Below are 15,712 nucleotides of genomic sequence, written 5' to 3'. Positions count from 1 at the left end.
TGTGTGTGTGTGTGTGTGTGTGAGAGAGAGAGAGAGAGAGAGAGAGAGAGAGAGAGAGAACATAAAAATGAATGAGTGGCCCTGGGGCAAGAGAGGGTCTGAGGCAACTGGCCTCCATGGAACTGGGATTGGGATTCAAAGCTGCCAGTTTAGGCAACTTGACGCCAAAGCACCTGTCCCAGGGAGAGTCACAGTGTTTGTTGGAACGAGGCCCCTGTGCACCAGCCTCGTGTTTGCCCACGTGCAGGAGGGTGCGTGTGCAGGTGAGTGAAGGTGGTTTAGGAGGTGCCCCTCGCTGTCTGTAGGTTGCTGAAGTGGGCAAGTGATACGCGTGTCTCCAAGTCAGTGAGGTGCAGGTCTATGCCAGGCTACCTGAGGGTATGTATATGTGTACATGCGTGGGGTGCGAGGGGACAAGTGAGGTATAAAGGGACCTGTAGAGTTCCAGGGTTCTTGGTGGTTGGATGTGCAGCAGCATGTCAGGGTGTGTGAGCATCCCAGTGTGACTGTGAGAGTTTATCTGCCCATGTCTGAGTACAGGTTGGTGTGTGTGTGTTTGAATTTGTATGTTGGCATGCATGTACATATGTGTGCTATGTCTACAAAATAAAATGACTCAATATTGAGCATGTTGCTTGATTCCATGTGCATTTGTGTTTGTGGGTATATTTGTTAGTATGTGAATATTAGTGTTGCTGCGTGTGTGTGTCTGTGTGTGTGTTAGCATGAGTGTCCTGATGTGGGTGTGTGATCAGGATGCTACTGTGCATGAGTGTATGTTGGTGCTTGTGTGGTTGGTGTGCGTGTATGTGTGTGTGTGTACGTGTGTGTATTCATCTGAGTGTGTGGGGGTGGCTGTTTTCTTTCCCTGGTGAGTGAGGATACAGCTGACACCCTGTGGCCCACTGAGCAAGGTGGGGGTGGCTGAATGTGTGACCACCTCTGCGAGTCTAGAACAATTCATTCTACACCCTGTGGAGAGATGCAGAAAAGAAATAGGCAAGAATGGCTCTGCCCTCTAAGCTCCCTAGACATGAAATAGCTTGAGAATAATTGAGCAGTGAAGACCAGGATCAAGCTAACAGGTGGGGGGTGGGGTGGGTACAGCATGAGCAAAGGCCATAGGTTGGGATCTGGCACATAGAGTGAGGAGGCTGGAGGGTAGGCATGACCACATCCTGCAAGACTTTGAACTCCAGGCTTCAGAGGCTTTGTTTATCCTGATGATCCTGGGGAGTCCAGGAAGGTATTATGTGATGGAGGAGCATAATCAAATTATTAGGGGTTTTAGAACGCTGCCTCAGTGGTGCTGTCAGAGTTGACCTGGAAGAGCGAGATGGGGACCAGGATGCTAGTGTGGCCAGGCCGGTACAGGCATCAGTGAGGTCTGGGTCTGAATGGGCCAAGGTGCACATGAGACCAGGACCTCCCTTAAGGGGAAGACTAGAGGATGCAGATGGGGAAGGGAGCAGGAGGTAGCCTAGCCTTGTACTGTGCTGGGATTGGAGGGGGGGGGGGTGGACGTGTAGTGGCACGACCTTAGAGGTCAGCATGTCGGAAAGGAAAAGCCCTAAGAAGCCTCAGGCAAGTACGATAGTGGGGAGACTGCAGGGTTCCTAGTCAGTGTGCAGAGGGTCAGAGAACACAGCCACCTTTTCCCAGACAGGGAAACTGAGGCTATGGCTTTGTTACCCTCCTCTGGCTGCAAGGCTGGGGCAGAAGCTCTTCATCAGACCCGAGTCTCGGTCTCTTCCTTTAAGCCCTGCAGGGACCTCTTGGTTGCTGAGTTGGGTTGGCTCAGTGACAGTTAATTGCCTTTAGGCTCCCCACAGCCCCTACTTCCCCCTGCCCACCGAGCAGCTCCTGCCACTCTTCCTGCTTCCCACTCTAGCCTCCTGTCCCCAGGGACTACTGATGGCTTGGCTGGGATCTAGCCAAATGGGGGAGGCAGAACTGGCAGCACCCCCTTCAGTCTTAATGGGCTGGGAGTCTCACTCTCAGCTGTGCTGCTGTCAGGCTGGGCCCACACTCCTCAGGCCTCTGCTGGCGGCCTGCACAGTCTACCCTCTCAGCTCACTTCCATTCCTGCATGCACCCATTCATTTATTCAGTCATTTATTCAGCAGGGATTCCCCAGGGCCTGCTTGGTGCCAGCTGGGCCTGGTCACTAGGGACACAGAGGACGCCAACCCAGACCCTGCTCTCAGGGAGTGCCCAGTCTGATGAGGGAGGCAGAAGCGAACAGTGCCTGCAGAGGGAACCCCGAGAACGAGGCGGGCCGTACCAAGCCCGTGTGTTTCAGAGAAAGACATTAGGACTGGATTTTGAAGAATGGATAGATCTTGAAGGTTGGACAAGAACTGCCCAAGCAGGGAAGAGCAGAGGGGACAGCATGTAAAGGTGGGTAGATGTGAGAAACCATGGCATGTTCAAGGGGCAGAAAGAGTTTGGGTTGGCAGGAGCAGGGAGGGCACTGAGAAGAGAGGGCAGAAGCAGTCAGGTTCTGTAGGGTCTCAAGAGCCAGGCTAAGGGGCTTGGACTTTTCCTTGTAGGATTAGGGAGCTGGGGAAAGGCTTTTGAATAGGAAGCCTCTCCTAGGAAGTCCTCCTAGGTTCTCTCACCCTTTGACCCTATGATCCACCCTGAAGTCTCTTTGATGCTACAGGATCAAAAATGTGCCCTAAACTCAGCCTTTCCCAGTGTTGTCCCCTGTGTGTGAGCTCCTAACCCAGCCAGCCAAGAAGTTCCTCAAAGGCAGGAGCCACCTCCTTATGCCTCCCTACTCATAGCATGGAACAGGGCACACAGTCTCAGTGTAGCCACTGAGTGGGAGAGGACATGAAGAGCGTCTGGGCCACCATCTAGAAGTTGCTTCCTCGCTGCCACTTGCTGACAGATCTATCCAGCCCAGCTTTTGTACCCCCTGGGGCAGGATGTTCATCTCTTCCCTCTTGGGTAGCCCTTCCCTTGTAGTGGTTATATCTGCCCTGGGGCCATCTACAGGGCCTGGCTACTCTGAGATACCTAGCCTGGCCATGTGTCACTTCTTTGTTCTGGTCACTGTTGTTCCTCAGGGCCAGGCTGAGGCACAATGGTGCAGGAATACATCCTGGGCAGAAGAAAGATGAACAGATGGTAAAACTGAGATGGGGCAGTTCCTACACAGGGCCAGGCTGAGGCACAATGATGCAGGAATACATCCTGGGCAGAAGAAAGATGAACAGATGGTAAAACTGAGATGGGGCAGTTCCTGACCCCTCTCCAAGAATTATGATAAAGAAAGAGGAATGGCCAGAAGCAGGAGTGAGTATAACAACAGGAAGAACTTTCTACTAGCACAGAGGGTTATGGGATCTCCTGGCTTCGTGAAGGGGGCGTCTCCCAGGGCAGGAAGGGGAGTTAAAGACAGAAGCATTCTCCATCCCTACCCTTCCTGCAGGTGAGTGAGTGATGTCATCCAGGGAGAGGGGGACTAGAAGGGTTCAGAGAGACAGGGGAGCGGGATAGAGATCCAGCCATTCCTGGGTTCATTCAGCAGCCACTCACTGGGTTGCTGCTCAACCGAACATGGCAGTCCCATGGGGAGATGAACAGAACTAGTGACCATGTGGAGGGAAGCCATGGTCTTCCCCACCTCTGCCAGTGTCAAGGGAAGGCATTTAAGAGGAGGGGCTTTAGGGCTGGCCTTAGAAACAGGAGTCACTTCTCCAGGCACAACTGAGGGCCAGCTCCAAGAACAAGGGATACCATAGGTAAAGTCTTTGAAGTGAGCACAAGCATGGCTTTGCTTATGTGAGAACTGTGTGAATCCAAAGTGACCTAAGCATGAAGTGCAGGGTGGGGTAAGGACTGGGCAGCGATGAACAGGAGAGTGAGGGGGTTGAGGTTAGACTATAGGAGGCGCTTTCTGTCACCCAGGTGTCTCCCAACAGCCTTGCCACATAGGGGTGGCCATACATTTACAGCTTTTTCGTCTCTTCTAGTGCTCCTCGCAGTTCTGCTGACAGGCTCTCCTTGCTTGAGAATGGGGTATTCAGTGAAGAAAAGAGACCCTGGAAATTTGGGAGAGTCAGTGGCTGAAGATTAAGGGCCCCTTTCAGAAAGTGGCAAGCAATAAGTGCAAAGTAAATGCAAATCAGCTGGCTTGGGCTTGGCAGCTTTGGCCTGGAGGATGAGACATCACCCCTTTTGTGCTGGTCTCCACCCCCTCTGACCCGGCCTCCAGGACAGCAAGAGCAGTCTTTGCTGCTCTGAGCAACCCAGCTTGTCTGAGCCACAAGATTGTGGCCTCCAGGGCGGAGGCCACAGGCTCCCTGTCAGCACCCCAGTCCTCTTGGGAAGTCAATATATTTAGTAACAGCGATGTTTTCAACACATTTATTTCCCATTGTTCAGCTGCCTGCTCCCTGGGAAAGGTCAGGTCCCCAGTGACGTGACCCAATTTCTGAAGTCCCTGAAGTCACCCTTCTTACTGCTCTCCCTGAAAAACAGGAGGCAACTGGGGCTTGGTGTAGCAGAAGAGATTTCAATCAGACATCTGGGGCCTGACCTGTGGTGGCGCAGTGGATAAAGTGTTGACCTGGAATGCTGAGGTTGCTGGTTTGAAATCCCTGGCTTGCCCAGTTAAGGCACATACGAGAAGCAACTACTACGAGTTGATGCTTCCTGCTCCTCCCCTACCCCTTTCTCTTTCTCTCCTCTCTCCAAGAAATCAATAAATAAAATCTTTTAAAAAAATTATAGAAAAAAATCAGACATCTGGAAGAGCTTCCCAACAGTGTAGTTGCTGAGATATGTGGACCCTGGGGCTTCTGGCTCTCACTCTTTGGATGGCTACCCTGGTTTCAGAGGAGGCTTTGAAAATAGGATAGAGAAGGTGGCAGACGGGCAAAGGTTCAAATTTCAGCAGCATTACTTTGTAGCTGTGTGGTCCTGGGCAACTACCTTAACTTCTCTGAACCCCACTGAGTAGTGGAGTGGGAATAATAATACTTTCCTGCCAGGATAACTGAAGAATCTGGAATTGGAGAGCGTGGTGCCAGGCACGTAGCAGGTGCTTATAAAGGTTAGTTCCTGCCTTTATGAACCACCCACGTGTACCTACACTTTTAGAAAGATTCAGTGGGGCCTCGAGGGGGAGATACCAGATCTAGGAGCTCAGAAGCTGTCACTGTGTGGGAGACAAGCTGGTCTGAAATGGAGCTGTGATGGTGGGAATGGTAAGAAGTGTGGATGTTCTGTGGGAGGGGCTGAAGGGCCTCAGACAGGTGACCAACTCCCTAGGCTGCCCTGCCTGGTCTGAAACACATCCCCAGGGAATACAAAGGAGGAAGGGGTTTGGTGAGAAAGGGTTTTATACCTGTGGCCACACCCATGACAGTCTGTGAGTCATTCTGGGAGTTGTAGTCTGGTGTGAATTTGTAGTAAGTACACTAGTACTACCTCCCATTGAATACAAATCCACGCCCTGCTGCTGAGGCTGGCTGGGGGAAGGCCCTACAGGTGAGGCAGCCTCGTCCCTTCCTTCAGAAATCTCTCAGCCTGCTATGTGTTGGGGGGTGCAGGTGGGGGCAAAGATGAAAGGGTTAAGCCATAATTTTGACTCTTCACAAATTCATTCACAAGTTTACAGCTTGCAGAGCACTGCTTTTATTTTCGTGATCTCATTTAATCCTCACCACAAACACAAGAGACTTCTGCTTTCTGGATGAAGAAACAGGATCTGAGAGGGGAAATAACTTACCCAAAAGTGTTCAGACAGTGACGAATGGAACCCAGCCTGGAGCACAAGTCTGTCTTCCCCCACGCTTCTGCTCTTTCTCTGGGTTACTGTTCTAGATGGCAAAGGCCAGGCCTCCAAGGGCAGGCAAGATGTGAACAATTGGACACCTCAGCAGAGGAGCAGCTGAGCTAAGGAAGCTTCCCTGGCTCAAGGGACAGAAGACAAGGACTGGGCTCCTTGGGATGAGGCTAAGAGGTGGGCTAGCCAGCTCAGAAACCTGATTCCAGGCTCAGAGTTTGGACTTCTTGCTGTGGTCCATTAGGATTTACACAGGGTTTTGAGCAGGAGCAGGACTTGATTCGAGTTGGGCTTCGGGAGGACTGATCGTGCAGCCCTGGGCAGCATGGAGTGGAGTGGAGAAACCCCGAACAGCTTGAGGCTTCTGAGCTCCATCCTTGGGCTCCCAGCATCTTGCTCCTTTTCCTCCTCCACACTTCTCCACTTCCTCCTCCTCTTCCTCTTCTCCTCTCCCTTCTATCCCACTCCCTCCCACTCCAGCCTGGGGAATGATAACTGCATACCACAGAGCTGAACTGTAATGCCACACACCTTCAGCAGGGGTTACTGTCACATACTGTCCGTTCCAGCTTAGATCATCCTTATGTTTGAAAGGCCAGAGAGAGGGAAGGAAGAAGCTGGACAAGGAGCAGAGGTAAAGGGTGGAGAAAGGACAGCCCATTGTTCTTCCCTTTCCATAGGCCTGGGTGGGTGGGCCCTTCTGAAATGGTACAGGGAAGAAGGAAAGCGAGGAAAGGCTGTACCCCACCCAGCAGGCACAGACACACTGGAGGCCTTAAGCCAGTGGACAAGAAACTTTCTCCTCACAGTTCAGGGTCAGGCTTAGATTTGGACATGGATTTAGAGCGACATTGCTGTTGGCGTCTGGATTTCTATTGGATTGTGAATTGCTTGATATCGCAGCGGAGGTGAGATTGGTTGGTTTGTGTGTCCTTTGTATCTGAGTGCGTGGTATGCCTAAATGTGAGCTTCCAGTTGTGCATGTGTGTCTTTAGGTCTGAGAGGGCTAGAGCATGTGGATCAGTGTATAAAAGTGTGGACATATTCTTATGTGTGAACATGTAAGGGCCCATTTTATGCCTGATTTATTGGTAAATAAATGGTTATGCGCACACAAATGTGGCTTGTGTGTGTATATACCTGTGTGTAGAGTGTTATGTGCATATGTTCTAGTAAAACTGTGTGGTGTGGATCTCTGTGTATATGGTGTCTGTGTTTTAGTGTGAGCGCATGGGTGAGTGAATGTGTGGGAAGAGACATACCGTACACCTGCTCTGCTGTCCCGGCAAGTTCATGCCCAAGGTCTGGCTACTCAACATTTTCTTTCCTGGGCCCTCCCTGCCTGAAGGTGGAGATGAGATGTGTGTGGACTTGGGCTGAGCGGTTGTCAAGTGTGGGGCTGGGGTTTCCTTAGGGGACTCTGGGACCCTCCTAGTCAGGGAGGGCCCTGGGACGATCAGGTTGTCTTTGTGTTCAGGCTCAGAGTGAGTCAGCCAGGATCTGGAGCTATTTATCTTTTTTTTTTCCCAGAGAGAGAGAGAGTCAGAGAGAGGGATAGATATGGACAGACAGACAGGAACAGAGAGAGATGAGGAACATCAATCATTAGTTTTTTGTTGCGACACCTTAGTTGTTCACTGATTGCTTTCCCATATGTGCCTTGACCATGAGCCTTCCGCAGACCGAGTAACCCCTTGCTCGAGCCAGCGACCCTGGGTCCAAGCTGGTGAGCTTTGCTCAAACCAAATGAGCCCGCACTCAAGCCGGCGACCTCGGGGTCTCGAACCTGGGTCCTCCGCATCTCAGTCCGACGCTCCATCCACTGCGCCACCATCCGGTCAGGCGATCTGGAGCTATTTAAACTGAGATGCTAGACGTGGCTGAGAGGTGTCTAGGTTCCATTCTCCTGGGAACTCTTATTGGTCACACCTGCACCCCACTAGAGAGTGTCAGACACTCCTGCCCAGTCCTTTTGTTGTATAAGTTGCAAATATTGAAGCCCAGAGAGGGAGTAGCGATGAACCCAACATTATACAGCGGGCTCCAGAGCCAGGTGGCTGGGCTTGGAGCAGAGAGAGGGGTGTCTCTGGCCTCTCTCCCTCACTCTCCCTGCAGGCTCTCGAGCAGGTGGGGAGCTCAGAGTACAGACCCAGGTCTTTGGCATGAGGCCACCTCCTGTACCTGGGCATTTCCACTCCTCCCAGGCCTCAGATGCTGCCTTTGAAGTTTGAACTGGAACTTCCACCTGCTGTGAGACTCCTCCTGGGAGCTTGTGAAGTCTGTCACTCCATGGATCAGGAGACTCCCTGGAGAGGAGACCAGTGGTGTGCTGAGACCAGGCAAGGGGCCTCCTCTAGAAGCCTCATCAGATGCTTTTTTAGGTTTCTACTGCCCTAACATTTGAGGCTTTCTCTAGAATCTCTCCTGGGGCTCTTAGTACTGAGACAGCGCTGGGGTGGTTGGGGAGTCCTGGAGGCCCAGCTTGGCTCAGGGCAAGCGTGGCAGCGCAGTCCCACACAGAAGGGGCTGCCTCGAAGGCGGGAGGTGTGAGTGGGCAGCCTGGTCAGGGAGGCTGCAGAGGAGACTCCTGCCCTAGCAGGAAAGTTGGTTGCAAGCTCTCTGATAAATTTTTTTTTTTTTTGTATTTTTCTGAAGCTGGAAACAGGGAGAGACAGTCAGACAGACTCCCGCATGCGCCCGACCGGAATCCACCTGGCACGCCCACCAGGGGCGAGGCTCTGCCCACCAGGGGGCGATGCTCTGCCCCTCCAGGGCGTCGCTCTGCCGAGACCAGAGCCACTCTAGCACCTGGGGCAGAGGCCAAGGAGCCATCCCCAGCGCCCAGGCCATCTTTGCTCCAATAGGGAGGGGAAGAGAGAGACAGAGAGGAAGGAGGGGGTGGGGGTGGAGAAGCAAATGGGCGCTTCTCCTATGTGCCCTGGCCGGGAATCGAACCCGGGTCCCCCACACGCCAGGCAGACGCTCTAACCGCTGAGCCAACCAGCCAGGGCGGTTGCAAGCTCTCTGGAGTCATTCAAGCTGTAGCTGCCAAGAGAGGTTTGAGCTCTAGAGTGCTCCCCCTGGCAGCTTGAGCAGTGGAAAGGGAAAGGTGTGAGGTTAGACATCCAGCTGGAAGCAGGGAGGCCTCCTTCCCTGGAAACTGGAGAGAAATATGTCTTCCTAGAGGCTTAGAATTGGAGGTAAGGGGCTGGATGTGAGGACACTGATGGAGATGGGGGGCAGCGATGATGGGGAGGGCTGGGCAACTCGGCCGCAGCTCTGCTGGTTCAGCACAGGTGCAGCGGGAGCAGACAGACAGACAGCTTCATTTGTGCTGACTTGTGGGGGACTCTGGGGTGGGAGAGCCATGGCTGGGGCCGCAAACATTGGCTCTGGAAGAAGCGGGGTGGAAGCTTCCCGGTGCTGGGTGGGAATTGGGTGGGAGAGGGGAGAAGCAGGCAGCTTGATATTGCATCCTTCCCATACCCGAGAACTCAATTATCTTAAACTTTCTGTGGGGTAGTGTTTGGTGGCTGGATGGAGAGAACTAAGGCTTAGAGGCTGCCCTTTATATTTTAAAATCACCTTGTTCAATTCCCCCAACTATCCTTCAAGAAGCTAGGCCTGTTTTGTAGAGGGGAAATAGATGACACCCTCAAATGGTTTACCTGAAGGCACTTTGATGAAGCAACTATTACAGAGGTGGGTGTATCAAGGTACTCAGAACTAGCGTCTGTCCAAGAGGGCAGAGGGGCAAGAAGAGTGCTCCAGGTCAGAGCGGGGCTGTCAGAGGCGGTGGGCTGGGCAAGAGTGGAATACCCCAGGTGTAGACACTGCTCTCCCACCTTCATTGGAAGAACCCAACTGGAGGCCAGAAGGCAAAGAGGTGGGGGATGTGAAGCAGCAGTAGAAATCAGCGTCCGGCCACAGCACAGCCACAAGGGTGGATATCTGGAAGATTTAGAGGGACAAATGGTTGATATAAAACTGAAGCCCAGGGGGGTGCCCATTTGCCCAAGGTCATGCAGCTGGGTGGGTCTCAGCGCAGAAGCCAGAAGCCAGGCCCTGCCTCTGAACACCCACTTTGTCACATTCACTGAATCCTGGGGGGCGCCCAGGTACCAGCAGGTTTCCTGGGTCACCACGTGCTTTTAGTTGCTTTTAGTCGTGGGCTGTTGCACTGGAGCTGCTTCCTGCTGTGGCTGCCCTGCTCTCTGTCTGGGCAGCACAGGGGCTGCTGGAGAATGCCTTGCAGGCGTGGCTATCCTTGGGTTTAGGAAGCTCCAAGTGAAGGGTTAGTTAGAGGGGTCAGCAGGGAGCTGGTGTGCAGACTCAGGTGAGAGGCCAGAAGGCTGCATCAGGGGTGGCTGAGGAGATATGAATTGTGTAGACAGGTCAGAGAAAGAGTGACAGCCCCACCCCCTAGCTTACCGACCTGAGTTGTGGGCCTACTTCCCCGCAGGGTACACCCACCAATGCAGGGACGGGTGGCAACTCAGACCTGCTTCCAGGAGCATCCCCGCCCACCTCACTGGGCTGTGGCTTCCACACTGCAGAGCACTATCCACGCACCAGAAGTCACCCCCTCAGGCCGTAGCTCCCAAGAGCAGAGCTGGGTCACTGTTGCCTCATCTCTTGCTAACACATGACCTGTCCACTGCCGAGTCTACTATAAGTCCTCCTTTTTAAGACCTCAATCCTGAAGTTTGATCTCAATCCTTCTTGCTGTCTAGAGCCTGGGCCTTGGGCCTCCCTGGGAGATGATTCAGGGAGATGGTCCCCTCCTGGTGCTGGGTTAGAGACCTTGGCCCAGCCACCTCATCCAAGCTCTGTGGCCCAGTGGGGATCCACTTTTAGCCTCTGCTGGGCCCCAGGCCACTGACTCAATTCCAGAGTTGATTAGCATCTCTGGGGTAGCCTTATGCCCCACTAAGTGCTGGACAATCATTCTGTGCAGCTGGACCCCAGCTCAAGCCACCCCCTGCGGCAGGCTTTTCCTTTGGCCTCAGCTATCTGATCTAAGGGACCAAGTGTCCCCAGCCACAAACACACAGCTCTAGGCATGTGGAAACGAACACAAATAAACAGAAAAACTTAACAGACACAGAAACCCACACGCAAAGCAGCAGACAGCAACACGCATACAACACAGATATCGATACACACTGACAAACAGACACAAGATGAATCTAAAAATTGACCTAGAAACCACAGAAATGGAATGAACTGAAAACCTATGCACACAACCCAGGAATACACACCCAGATGTGCAACACAGACACGAAGCAGCACACGCATGATGCACACCCACAGGTACACTCACTCAGCATAGAGACTGCCCATCAGGTAGCCAGGCCCAGCGACCTGCGGTTCTCTACCTGTTCAGCATCTCGCCTCTGGGCTGTTGCCTGTGCTGTTCCCTTTGCCTGGAACACCCTTCCTTGGTGTCCCCTCCCTTGACCTGGCTATTTCCTATCATGCTTCAGGTCTTGGTTTCGCTTCCCCACTCCTCCGCCTTGGAGCACTCCCCTGCCGCATGGCACCAGTCTTTAAGTTTGGGGACGAAGGCTTTTGCCGGTGCTTGGTGCAGTGGTGACTGTGGTTGTGAGCAGGCAATCAGGGCCAAGAAACTGAGAAGAGACAAATTTGGAGTGGGGGGAGTGAGTCAGGAATAGCACTGAGTGGGCATTTAACCCTCAGGCTGGCATAGCTGGATGCCCTGTGCCTCCTTTTTTTCAGACTCTGCCTAATTTCTTTTGTGTTTATTCCAGGCTTGCTGCCTGACCCAATTCCCTCCTTCCCGAAGCCGGCCCTGCCTCTTGCCACCTCTGTGAGCTCACACACGCTCACAGGGTGTGCCCTGCCTCTACTCTGAAGCCTAGTGAAAACCTCATTATTCAAGGCCTGGGGTCAGAGGCACATCCTCTGTGCATGGTTTCCTAACTTAGGTCATTTAGTAGAGGTGAGCGATTGTGAACAAAAGCCTTAGGGAATGTGTCTTGGTTCAAATCTCAGCTCCTCCACTTCTCAGCTGCAGGACCTTGTTCCCTCATCTGTAAAAGGGGGATGTGCACCTTACTAGGTGGGGAGTAGACGAGACAAAGTTTGTAATGCACCTGCTGCACAGCTTGGCTCCCTCTCTGGTCTTCGCAAGACCAGGGGGCGAGCTAATGAGATCAAGGATGTGTAAGTGGCCGCAGGAGGTGCCTAGTGAGTTCTTGCTAATTGGAACTGACTGAAACAAACATCTTCTGTGAGGCACCTACTGTGTGCCCTCCGTAGCTGGTTCTTTGCAGCGCCACTCAGTTTCTGCCCAGCTGCCAACTCTGTACAGCTGTTATGTTATGGGAGCCCAGAAGGTGGGTTGTGACTTCTTTTTGAAATTTTATATTTTGCATCCACTTTATTGAGGTATAATTTATCTACAATAAAATCACCAATTTAAAGTGTATGATTCACTGAGTTTTAGTAAATATACCGTCCTATAACCACCATTTCAGTCAAGAAAGGAATATTTTATCATTGCCCCCCACATCTTCCCTGGTGCCCTTTGCCGTCAGTCCCCTTTGGGATGTGACTTCTTACAGGGCTGTGAGAGGCGCTGGGCTCTCCTTGAGCTGACACACTGGGCGCAGAGAGAGGAGCTGCCTCTGACCAGCCGGGAGATGCCAAGGAACGGCGGGCCGTTTCTGGGCCTGGTTCCTGTGGACTGGCAGAGGCAATGTGGCAGGGAGGGGAAGGAGTGCTCAGGACACAGTCTCCTGGGGACAGGCTTTGCTCTGAGGGTTCGGTCAGCTGGGAGTGGTGACCCCATAAACCCACAGAGTAGGTGACAGAGTAGAGTTGGTGTTCCCACAAGCCTGCCCCTCCTAGGATCAGCTATACCTTGGGGCTCTGGTGGACGTGGCCATATGTTGGCCCAGATGGATCAGGGCCTGTCCAAGGTGCCTCCACTTCCCTCCGCATCTCTCCCACTAAGGACCATAAACCCCTCCGTGGATTTGTAATTCCCTGAAAAGAAGGGGGGCACTTTTGTTCCCCAGTTCTAGAACCAAATATTAAAGCAATTATGTAACTAGCAATAAATTACTTAAAGTAGTGACTCACTCAGTTTAATTAGAGCACAACTAGGGAGGGATTAAGGTATTTTTAGAACACACACCTCACTCCCTCTTGTGGGGGAGGCCTCTGTGCAAGGTGGGGGTGGAGGAAGGTCTGGGAGCTTACGGGAGCACCCAGGTGTCTGTAAGGAGAGGAACGCTGACCCCCACCCCGCCGAGGTCCCAGCAAAGAGAGGCAAAGTTAGAATGCAGTAAGAGGGGTTCAGATCAGATGCAAGGAACACTTTTCAGTGGCACTTATTGGAGAACTGGGACAGGTAAACTGGATTATAAACTCTTTGAGGGCAGGGACTGTGACCCCCTGCCCCACCCATGGAGGAAGAATTAGATGTGGGCTCGAACACACCTGGCTTTGAACCCTGCCTTTACTAGTTGCTAGTTGTGTGGCCTTCGGCAGGTTCCTTTCATTCTAATCAGTTTTCTTCCTTGTAACATGGGTATAATAATGCCATCTTCATACATAGTTTAAAAATCAAGTAGGGTAATGTGTGTGTAAAGCTAACCCCAGTGCTGAATTACAGGACCAAAATCTCCAAAAGGGCAAGAATTAAGTTTTGTTTTGTTCACTATTATATCTCAAGGTCCATTCACAGACCACACACTCTAAAGTGCTCAATAAATGCCCGTTGAGTGAATGCATGTTAGTTTCATCCCCAACCTCCTGCTCAAATGGGTCCTTTATTTTGAGGTTCTGGGAATGAAGGAAGTGGATGAGAGGAGGGCAAGAGTGCCTAGCAAATGAGTCTGGCCTTTCTTCCCAGGCTGAGGAAGAGGTGACTTCCAACAGAAAAAAAGCTAAACTTCCTGGGAAAGGCCTGGTCGGGTTCAGAACCAAGGACAGCCTGTGTTCTCAGGCCTGGTCTCAGCTCCAGGCAGGTAGATGGGATGGGAGAGTCCGCTCTGAGTGCCCCCTACAGCCCTGGGTGGGGGAGGAGGGGCCCGCAGGCCAGGGCGACTGGCGACTGGCGGGACCAGGACCCTCACCCACCGTCCCTGGGGGTTCAGAGGAAGGGGGATGGGTGTCGGTGGGGCACTCTGAAAGTCTTCCCGGAGGAGAAGATTGGAATTGGTTGGGAGGATTTAAGCAGAGAAAATCCAGGCGTTTGTAAAATGGATTAATAATTCTAACCCTGTAGATTTTCTGGGAGGATTGAATGAGTTACTTTTTAGGAATGTCCGGCACACGCCTGCCTGGGGCAGGGGGACGCAATATGGGCTCACTTCTTCCCCCTTCCCTCCACCCCTTCTCAGCCCCTGTGACATTAGGAGGGACATCCCCCTCCCCTGTTGGAGACAGCAGAGCATGGACACATACTCACAGACACTGGGGTGGGGGCTTTCTCTCCCGGCATTCCCCGACCCCCGACTCTGGTTGGACTGAGCTGGTCACACAGTAGGTGCATGGGGCAGACTGGGGAAAAGTCTGTGCTCCTTCCTCCCAGCACATTGGGAGACTGCGGGGAGGACACAGCTGGATGGAGAAATGGAATCTAATCCCTGGCCCTCCCGCAGACCCACAGCCCCAAGACTGCTCTCCCAGTGGCTGCTCTCATCAGCTCTGACCAGCTCTCCTCACACCTCGCTGGCCTCCCAGGGCTGGGGTGATGAATTAGTGATGACAGCATTGCAGCATCGCTATGACGACCGGGCACGGTCCTATCCTCCAGTCCGTGCAGGCAGAGGCCAGGACCCCTTCGGCTCTGGGCCTTTGTACTTATGTGTGTGTGACAGGCGCTGGGGCCCAAAGGGGAGTAGGTGGGGGGGGGGTGAGTGAGGGGGAAGGAATAGGCCAGAGCATGGGGTTCCATCGGGAGTGAACTAGAGTTCATTCAGGTTGTTAGGTCCAAAATGGACCTTGGGGACAATTGTTTATTTTCCTTCCTCCTTTTCTTTCTCTTTCTTTTCATTCCTCCCTCCCTCCTTTCCTTCTCCTTTTGGAGCACCATCCCTTTCGGAGACCCTGACTTGCTTACCTCCTCCCCAGACCCTGGGAATCAGGCCCACCTAACCCTGACCCTTGGGAGCTCAGTGAGACAGGGGCACGGACACTCCAGAGAAGGCATGTGGGGGCCGCTGGGGGCTCTGCAAGGGGGTCTGGATTAGCTCTGTCGAGGCCATGCCGGTGGCTTTGCCGAGGAGGTGATGCTCTGGCTCGGCTGAGTGGAGAGGAGGTTTTCCAGTGCAGAGGCAGAGGTCTGGAGGTAGCCCGGTGAGCCGGGGAGGCATGAGTCCAGAGGTGAGACATAAAGAGGGACGGGGGATTGACAGAGTCCAGAGCTGCCGAGCGGGGAGCCTGGGGAAGCCCAGGAGGGAATGGGCGCAGTGAGCTTGCAGTTTGTCTCACAGGGAAAGAGGAGCCCCTGAAGATTTTTGTTGATGCTTATTTGATTTTAGGGATGGGGAAACTGAGGCCCAGAAAGGTAAGTGATTTGATCGAGCTCGCTGAGGTCATTACAGACAGACTGAGACTGTGGGCCTTGCAAAGGTCCTACTACACCCCAAACAGGACCTTCTGCCCCAGATTTTCTGGCCAGGGTTTTCCCAGGTACCTCCAAACTGCTACCTCTAACAGGTGGGGACTTTGCCCTCGGTTTGAATGAAATTTGCACAGGCAAAGGCTGTGCTTACAGCCCTTCACTCCTCTGTCTGACAGGGCATGTGTGTGGTAAAGGTAGTGGGGAGTGCATTCAGAGAGGGACCGGAGAAGTCAGGGGCTTGGCTAAGGTCAGCAAGGGATTAAGGTCCTAAACGGATTTAAACTTGGGTCTTCAGGCTCCCAGCCCAGGCACTG

The 15,712-nt window shown here is 53.0% G+C and overlaps 1 protein-coding gene across 2 annotated transcripts in view; it reads left to right on the top strand.

Annotated features, from left to right (window-relative positions):
* Positions 1-15,712, top strand: part of PDE2A (phosphodiesterase 2A) — a 95,016-nt gene that overhangs the window by 659 nt on the left and 78,645 nt on the right. The gene's annotated exons all lie outside the window — the stretch shown is intronic.

This window comes from Saccopteryx leptura, chromosome 1 (assembly GCF_036850995.1).
Source record: "Saccopteryx leptura isolate mSacLep1 chromosome 1, mSacLep1_pri_phased_curated, whole genome shotgun sequence".
Classification (NCBI taxonomy): domain Eukaryota; kingdom Metazoa; phylum Chordata; class Mammalia; order Chiroptera; family Emballonuridae; genus Saccopteryx; species Saccopteryx leptura.
This window is presented reverse-complemented; position numbering and strand designations above follow the sequence as displayed.